At 56.5% G+C, this 8,931-nt stretch overlaps 1 protein-coding gene across 15 annotated transcripts in view; it reads right to left on the reverse strand.

Moving 5' to 3' along the window:
* Positions 1 to 8,931, reverse strand: part of Ptprs (protein tyrosine phosphatase, receptor type, S) — a 64,136-nt gene that overhangs the window by 47,680 nt on the left and 7,525 nt on the right. For 2 of the 15 annotated variants that reach the window (XM_030249595.1, XM_006523875.4), the window contains exon 1: positions 1,999 to 4,612. The exons of 12 other annotated variants lie outside the window; for them this stretch is intronic. The gene's annotated coding sequence lies outside the window, so the exon portion shown is untranslated. Of the gene's footprint in view, positions 1 to 1,998; positions 4,613 to 8,931 lie in introns of those variants that run through there. One more of the 15 variants, NM_001252456.1, reaches the window with a different exon arrangement.

Raw genomic sequence — 8,931 nt, forward strand, 5'->3', positions numbered from 1 at the left:
GGGAATGGGAGGGTGTCTCCACATCCCTCCCCCCCCCAAGGAGTGTTGGGGTGTGAGTTACAGGCAGAAAGAGCAAAGGAAATGTCCGTACACTCTGTCCATGCAGATAGGAAGTCCCAGGATTTGTGACACCACAATCCTCCTTGAAGGGCTTTGCCAAGAGGGGGGCTGGACCCACGTGTCAGCCCAAGCGGTCTGTCTGCCCCAGGCCCTTTGCACACACGCCTGGATATAATGTGACCTATCATTATCTGCTGGGGGAAAGTGATGGCCTGGCCACTCTTCCAGCCATTAGTCAAGAACTCTATTGTTCTTAAAAGCTGGCTAGAGGCAGGTCCCACCTACTTTGCAGAACGGGAAACTGAGGCTCAGGAGCTATTAGAGCTCTCTAAGACTGTCTCGGGTGGGATATGAGCATGGGAGAAAGCTGGGCTGAGCTTTGCAGATCAGCTGCCTCTGAGGGCTTCCACACTGCACTCATGAGGAGCAGTCAAGTGGGTGCCAGACGGCAGGTCACGGGGGCCTGGAACAAGCTTTGGGTGCCCCTTGGCCCAGAAACATAAAAGGGTGATTATAACCAGGCTGGTGATGCACAGGCTCTGGGTCACCAGTACAAGGGACATCTCCTGAAGCCCAAGCATGCCTTCCTGCCCTGGGAGATGCAGGAAGCTGAAACTCCCAGACAGTCCCATGACTCTCATGCCCCATCTCTGATCCATAGATGATGCTAGAAGGGGGCTCAGAGACTCTAAGGGCAAGTAAGTGTCCCCAGGATGTTAGCCAGGAGGGACGCAGTGGAATCCCCCACAGGGCACACTTCTGCAGCCAACTAGTCTCTCAGGCCTGTGTGCCCTCCGTGAGAAAATGCTCTCAAGCCGGCACACCTCTTTACCACCCAGAACTGGCTTTAATTATTATGGCTCTTTTGAGGAGTTGATAGGCCAGGAGTGGGTGGGTGTGGACTAAGTTCTGTCAAGCCTGGCCATACAAAGAAGCCAATCACACCTACTGGTCAAGAAAGAAATCTGAGATGGGGTCGTTGTCCCCAAGGGCTGGGCTGAAGTAGCAGACCTTCCCTGGAAGTCTCTATCACCCTGATTCAGTGCTCTGGGCCCCAACAACACATCCTTCAAGACCTAAACCGCCCCCCATCCCCGCAGGATCTCAACTCCTCTCTAGAGTTCTCTGTGACCCCCATCTACATCCACCATAACCCAGTCTCCCATTCCTCAGCCTCGGAGTTGTCCTATTGCTGCATGTAGTTCCTTGCAAACTGCATGCCCTTCCCTGTTCTCCATGAAACCTCAGCTCCACATTTTTCAAGATCCCCAACCTGTATTCCCAAATCCACTGGCGGGACACTGTCCCAAATACACATCCCCAGCCCTCTCCCCCACCCCCCTCTGCAAAACTAGAATGAAACTCAAGTCTCCGGGCCTGAAGACGCTTACTGCATACCTGGACCTCACTGGATTCTTTAGCCAAGACACTCTAGAAGGGAAAACTGAGTCTGCAGAGCCAAGCTCTGGAGACGGGAGGAGCCAGAGTGGACTGCACATTTGCAGGGTCCTGGGGCAAGAGGAGCCCAGGCAGGGGACCACGTGAAGCCGTGGGGTGCACAAAGGCGGAGCCAGGACCCCCTTGGGCCCCAGGACCCTCCGAGTGTGCAAGCGGCCCCCGGGCGTGGCGAGCGGGAAAGTTTCTGTGCTCCCGGCGACTCTCCCCTGTCTGATTCCTCTGTGGTCCATGGACTCCGCCCCCGGGTGGGGGAGGGGACCAAGAAGCATAACGGTCCCGAGCTCAGCCAAGTGCGGGGGGCCGAGTGCTCGCGACGCCGAGGTAGATCCGAGAGGCTCCGGTTGCACCCGAGCGTCCCCGATCGCGCCCGAGTATCTCCGAGGTCGGGCGCGCAGGGACGCGGGAGTCCCCTGGCTCTGCAGGGGACACCAGTATGGTGACAAAGGCCAGGCGAGAACGCACCCAGCCCGAACGACTCACCACGGCTGCGAAGTCCAGGCTGCGCAGCTCGCTGCGCGGTTCGTTTGTCCGTGGGTCTGTCTATGCCCGCCCAGCACAGTGTAGACTTGGCGCAGGCAATAGAGAGGCGGTCGAGGCAGGGGCGGAGCCTGGCCTGTGGGGGCGGACCCAGAGATTCCGAAGGGAGGGGGCAAGAGGCGGGGTTTCCCAGTCCGCCTGTCTAAAAGCATAGCTTCTAAGGAAGCCGCCTAGGGGGTTGGGCCTCGTAGCGGCAGGCAAGGGCAGATTCGGGAGGAATGGGGAGCCGGGGAGAGGCTTCTAAGGGAGACTGGCTGAGGGGCGGGGCTTCTTAACGGTAGGCCGAGCCTCCACGGTAAGCGTACTGAGGTTGGTGCTATTATGGAAGACCAGCCGGGGGGCGGAGCCTCGCGGTGGCAGGCTGAGGGCAGATGCAGAAGGGAGGGAGCTGGGGGACCCGGCTGAGGTGCCAAGACCTGAGAGGGGCGGGGTTTCCGATGGAGTTGGGAGCGAATTGGCTGGCTGGGGGCGTGGCCTTTCGGAGAGCATGTTAGGGGCTAGGCGACTCCAGGATTGGGCGAATGGATTGTAGGGCTTTGTGGGGCGGAGCTTTTGGATTGGGCGTGGCTTTCTGGCTCGAAGCCCCGTTAGAGGTGTGGCTCCCAGAGGCCTGGCTCAGGCTTCTGAGGGTCTGGAAGGGGTTAGAGGGAGGAGGTCGCCGGCCGGAAGTGAGACGAAGTAATCCCCAGAGCAAGGTTGGGGGATGGCACCTCCGACCGGGTTCTCAGCGGTACTGTCATCATAGCGACAGATGCGAGCAGAGCCGGGATGGTCCAGGAGCCCCAAGCCTGCCTAGACCTCTATTTCCCGCATCCTGGGAACCTGGTGCCCAAATGCTCCCGCCCAGCCGTGGGTCAGATTGGAAACAGATGTTGCCTCCGACTCCCTCTGAGCGCCGCCTAGCCTGCTTCAAGCCTGGTGGATGGTAGAGGAATCCCTCCTCTATGCTCCAAAATGCAGGACGGCTCATCACAAACTTAAAGACCCTCTGGTATACCTGGGACTCCAGCCTTTCTAGGCTAGAGTTCCCTCCTACCCAGTTGGCACAAGACACAGTGACCTATAGACGACAACCCTGGGGCGGGTGCCTGCCCTGACAGCCATGTAGCAAGTGAGAGGCTGGCCAGTTCCCAACAAAATGCTGTCTGGGCCCAGGAATGCAAAGGCTCAGGCAACCCACAGGATATATCTACCTGCCCAAGTTCTGGAACACTCTGGACTGCCCAGCCCACAGGGGACAGTAGCCAAGGGCTAGCAAGCCCAGGCCTTTTCTTCGTCAAGAATATGGAATTGACATCCTGCCCCCTTTTCACCATGGTAACCACACTGGGCCCGGACACAGCCACACCATAAAAGTCAGGGAAATCTGGGCCAGGTGTCCTTCTCCACAGGTCAACCTAACCTAAGGAAACCCAACCACCCTGACACAGCACTGGTGACCCTACATGTTAACTGCTGATCACAGCACTGCCTCCACATCAGGCATCCTCTGATGGAGCAGCTGAGATCTGTCACTATCACCCCTCCAGCCCCACCCCCAACATCAGCACAGGGCCAGGATGAGAGCCACACCATTCCTGCCCTTGTCACAACAGTGGCATGTCAACATTTGTAAAACAAAGTTTCCAAGAGTCTTCTGTGAGTACCAGAGATCAAGGGGTGGGCAGGAGGGGAGGGGAGCATTGTGGATAAATGAGAGGCTGTTTAGGAACGAGATCCATGTGGAAAGGAGGGCTAGGTGTGCTGGGAAAATTACATTCCAAGTAAAAACACAGCTAGCTGTGCAAAGGCCCTGGGGTAGCAGAGCCTGTCATTTAAAAAGAGCAACCAGGAGGCCTGTGTGGCTGGAGCAAGGAGCTGAAGTAGGAGAGTGTACTGCAGAGCTCTGTGAGCTTTAACCCCAAGGGATGCAGGAGCCACAGAGGTGTGGGCAGGAGGGATAAGACTACATCCTGGGATGAAGGCACAAGGCTGGTCCAGGCAGAGGCAGAGCAGGTGGATTCTGGGTAGAATTCTAAAGCCCCATTGAGTCTTCCCAGGGACTGGCTATTATGGAATATGAGCATTGACCCAAGGGGCTCAAGAACCTGCTGTCACTATGTCCTCCATCTCCACCAGGATGTCACCACCCTTGGAGGTGGGAACCGGGACAGATCACATCAGCAGCTCCTGCAGCTGGGATGTTGGGGTATAATTTTTGTTTTTTCAAAATAACTTTTCTTCTAATTATGAAACAGTCCCATGCAGGAGAAAACTTGCCAACATCAGCAGAAAGGGGGAAATAACAGTTACCCAGAATTCACAAGGCCAGGGCAGAAACAGCATGCCCGGCCATGATCATAAAATCTTTCCCCAGAACACGTACTAAGTAAGCACCTACTATGTGCAGAGCTGCTAGAGACAGGGTGGAGGTTACCACCACACCTAGTAACACCTTACTTTAGACATTGGGGTTTACTCTTCCAAGACCACATGCTGCTGTGTGTCCCTGAGAATAATCATTGCTACTTATGCTTCATGATAAACATGGCCAGGGTCACTACAGAGTTCCCATGCCCCATGGCTTGGGCTGGAGACCTCTGAGGATAGGTGACCTCACTTACAATGGTGTGGGGGTGAGAGGGTTCTCCCACTTCTGGATCTGCTTGAGTGGGGTCTGCAGGTCATGCTACCCCCATAAGGCTTGGAAGGACTCCAATCCAATCAGTACCCAACACCACACCTGGGGCACCCGGCCCTCCACCTTCCCAAGAACCAGTCTGTTGAGTGGCATCCTCACAACTGCCAGACCCAGCACAGAACGTGTGGCCTGGGGCAGCAGCTTGTGCAGACTGGCAGAAGCATGACTCCACCCACTCGGCCCACGGCGGGCACACCCTGAAGCTTGCCAGCAATTGTTACCAGCCAGGTCCGCCCCACCTGAGGGCACCACAATCCTGCTTTCCTTTGGGACAAATCCAAGACTTTGAGGCGAGGTTATATCCAGTGCTGCTGCTCCTCCCTGCCTCCTTCCCTCCTCTTCCCTGCCTCCCTCCTTCCTCCCTGCTTCTCCACCATGCTGGGGTCTTTCCTACCACAGGGCCTTGGCGAGGCTGCGTCCTCTGCCTGAGCATCCTCATCTCCTCACCCTTCATCTCACATCCCTGGATTTCATTTCATTTGTGCCTTTCCAGGATTCTCAACCTCCTAACATAGCTGTGCAGTCTGGGTAAACTGAGGCATGAACAACTGGAGTTCACCTGGGTGGCTGCAGCTCTCCACCCTCACTCTCCCCACACGAGATCACAAAACTCCCCAACAACAACACACCCCATCACGATCATTTATAGAGGGCCTGATGTATAGCAGGCTCTGAGTGCTAAGAGCACAGAGCAATGCTACCTCAGGCCTATGACAGACCATAAAGCAGTCTCTTGACACAGAGCAGCCATGACTCGCCCCCGCGCCCCCAGAAAGAGGAGGGCAATGCCCCCACATCCCGGTGAGACAGGGTTAGTGGGGAACTAGCCTGGGCAAGAGGGTGAGGTCGGAGGGGTACAGCCCCACACTGGCCTCCACCTCACTATGTAGAGATCCTCCTACCTGTCTCCTGAGAGTGGGGATTAAAGGCCATTTTCAGAGGGCAGTCATGATAGGTCCCTTTGTGTGAGTGCTCCATAGACTCAGTAATAATGTCAGGCCTTGGGGCCTCCCTTTAAGCTGGATCCCACTTTGGGCCTGTCACAGGACCTTCTTTTCCTCAGGCTTCTCTCCATTTCCATCCCTGCAGTACTTTCAGACAGGAACAATTATGGGACAGAGTTTTGACTGCAGATGGCAACCCCATCCCTCACTTGATGCCCCGACTTTCTGCTGAAGGTCAAACACGGAACCCCAACAAGGATTCATGAACCAGCTGATGTGAGGCTCCCAACACACATACAGCCAAGGACTTCCAGGTCTGGGTTCAGTTACTGATAATGCACCAAACCCTCAAGAGACTGGAGGCCCCAGGGAGTTTAGAGGTCTGTTGGAGTGGGAGGTGGGAGATGGGGACACCCTCATGGAGACAGGGGGGCGGGAGGAGGTATGGGGTGTGGAACAGTCTGAGGGTGGACCAGGAGGGGAATAAAATCTGGAGTTTAAAATAAATAAATAAAAGATTAAAAATTGTTAAAAAAAAAAAGAGGGGGCTATTTTCAGGTGAAGTGAGGAAAATAAGTGCAAGATGCAGTCGGAGGCATGGGGGGATGCCATGGGACACCTGGGGTTGGAGGATGCCTGCAACACGCGTCCAGGTATCAGCACGGCTGGCCTGAGCATGGAAGGCAGGATGGGACAAGTTCATTCTGGTTGCAACCACCACACTTCAAGCCTCAAGGCAGCTCCCGGGAAAGGAAGCAAGAGACACCCCCCCCCCCCAAGACTGGGTGATGCATGCCAGTTATCTCAGCATTCAGGGAGCTGAGGCAGGAGGATTGCCAGGAGTTGGAGGTCAGCCTGGGCACAGCGCAAGGCCAAATAAAAAAATATAAATAAATAAATAAATAAATAAATAAATAAAAAGGAAGGAAAGCCAAAACACAAACTCAAACTGAAAGACACCTCCATCCCCAGACAAACAAACACTCCCTCTGCCAGGGTTCCATAGTGCTCGTGAGGTCATGTCATCAGAACCCCCAAACTCATACTGAGGGAAGACAGAGGACCCGGGCCAGGAGACAGTGAAATGTCTGCTAGACAAACTCAAGAAACACACCCCAGCACCCGCCAAAGAAGCTGAGATGGGGAATCACCTGCTGGTGAGGCAGTCTTGCCAATCAGCAAATCCAGGCCTGTGAGACCCTGCCTCAAAACACGAGGAAGGAGGGAGAAAATGGGGGTAATTATGGGGATCCACAGAGGCTCAGGGGTCAGAGGCAGCTCTGGAAGCTTCCGGTCCCTCACTCCACCATCCATCCTTACCAAGAGCCAGAGTGGTCAGGACTGACGCCATCTGAGGAGGTCCGGGGGAGGATGAGGATGGGGAGTCCTTGGGGGGGTGAGGTTGGAGGTGGGGAGTCCTGGGGGCTGAGGATGGGAGTGTGGAGTCCTGGGGGGCTGAGGATGGGGGTGGGGAGTCCTGGGGGGCTGAGGATGGGGGTGGGGAGTCCTGGGGGGCTGAGAATGGAGGTGGGGAGCCCTGGGGGCTGAGGATGGGGGTGGGGAGTCCTGGGGGGCTGAGAATGGGGGTGGGGAGTCCTGGGGGCTGAGAATGGGGGTGGGTCCCTGGGGGGAATGAGGATGGGGTGGGGACCTGGGCTGCGAGGGAGATCATATATTCAGGAGAATCTCAAACAAAAGCCCCTCAGCCTGTCAGCCCAGCTCCAGCCCTTATGGTAATGAGCAATGAATTACCCACAATGCCCGGCCAAGCGCAAGTGGCTCTTGGCCCAGATCCTAAACTAATTTCTACATGTTCGTGTGTGTATATAATTTCCCTCCCTCCCTCCCTCCCTCTTTCCCCTCATTATCGGGAAATACAGAGGGAGGGGGCAGAAGAATCCCTGAATGGATGCGGGGGGGGGGTGCCCACCAAGCAGCCCTGGCCAGCGGGGCCAGCTGGCATGGGCCTGGGTGCAGACTGAAGGAGGTGGGATGAGGGCAGGCCTGGAGCCAGGGGAGTCTGGAAACCAACAAGCCAGATTTGGCAGCCCAGGGGGCCAGGGAGCGGTGCTGTGTGTGTGCTGTGTAGCCTCTGGCCAACTCAAGCAGCCCAGAGTTCCCCAGCCAGTCTGTGGGACCCAGGTGCTGTTCTGAATTCAGGCTGAGTGCTGCTCAAGGCACTTCCACTTTGCAGCCTCCGCCCTGGCCTCTGAAGTGACCCCTGTCCCACACACCACCATCCACCCTCCCCAGGAGCACCACTCAACTCCCTCGGCCTAGGGTCCTCCAGGGCTCCCACCTCCTTCTGTGAACTTGAGCTTCCCTCACTGGTGCAACTTGCCCTTCTGCTGAGCAGGCAGACTCTGGGTTCGAAGCCTTGCTGTGCAGCCTCAGATAAGCCGCCTGGCCTCTCTGGGCAGCATACCATTATTGTAGAACACCCTCCCTTTGCCACCCCCTCCAGCTACAAGCCTGCTGGTCACTGTCAATGGAGATGGGGCCACCTTTCTCTCGTCCTCAGGCTGGTGAACTATTCAACCCTCAGCCCTTCAGCCAGCCCCGCCTCCCCCAGGAAGCCTCTGCACCTCCCGTCAGTTTCTCAAGCTTTCTCCTGTGTCTCCAGAGGACTTTGCTGACTTGGGAAGGCACACGGATCCTGTGAGCACAATCCTGTGAGCACGGATCCTGTCTACACAAACAGCAGGAAGCCGGCTTCAGGCCCCAGCTACAGGCCAGCAGCACGCTCACAACCCTCCAGAAGAAGCCTCTATAAAAGGAAGCTTATTTTGTGTGTCTGTGCACGTGGGTGCAGCTTCTGTGGAGGCCAGAAGGGGGTGTCAGGTCCCGAGCTGGAGCTGCAGTTAGCGCCATGTGCAGACTTCATGGCCAGTCAGCCACTCACCCTGGGTCCATTTCCCCACCCGTGTTCCCACCCCAGCAGTCTCCTGCTGCAGCGCCCAGCACCTGTTGTCAGGTGGTCAGAGCAGGGTCAGTAGCCCTGTCCTCATCCCAGGCTAGCAGAAGAGGAGCCCAGCCTTAGAGCCATCTGACCAGTAACTACCCAGCACAGAGAGGGCTCAACATTTGCCCAAGGTCACCCAGCATGCCTGAGGTCACACAGCACTGGAGAAGGGAACTGAGACCTGGCTTGGGCTCCAGACAAGATGTGGGTCACCACCCCCACCCCTTTCCAGCTGGACTCATTAGTAGCTACATCCTCAGCAACACGTGGTCCTGTGGCTTCCTCAAACA

Source organism: Mus musculus, chromosome 17 (genome assembly GCF_000001635.26).
Source record: "Mus musculus strain C57BL/6J chromosome 17, GRCm38.p6 C57BL/6J".
NCBI classification, from domain to species: domain Eukaryota; kingdom Metazoa; phylum Chordata; class Mammalia; order Rodentia; family Muridae; genus Mus; species Mus musculus.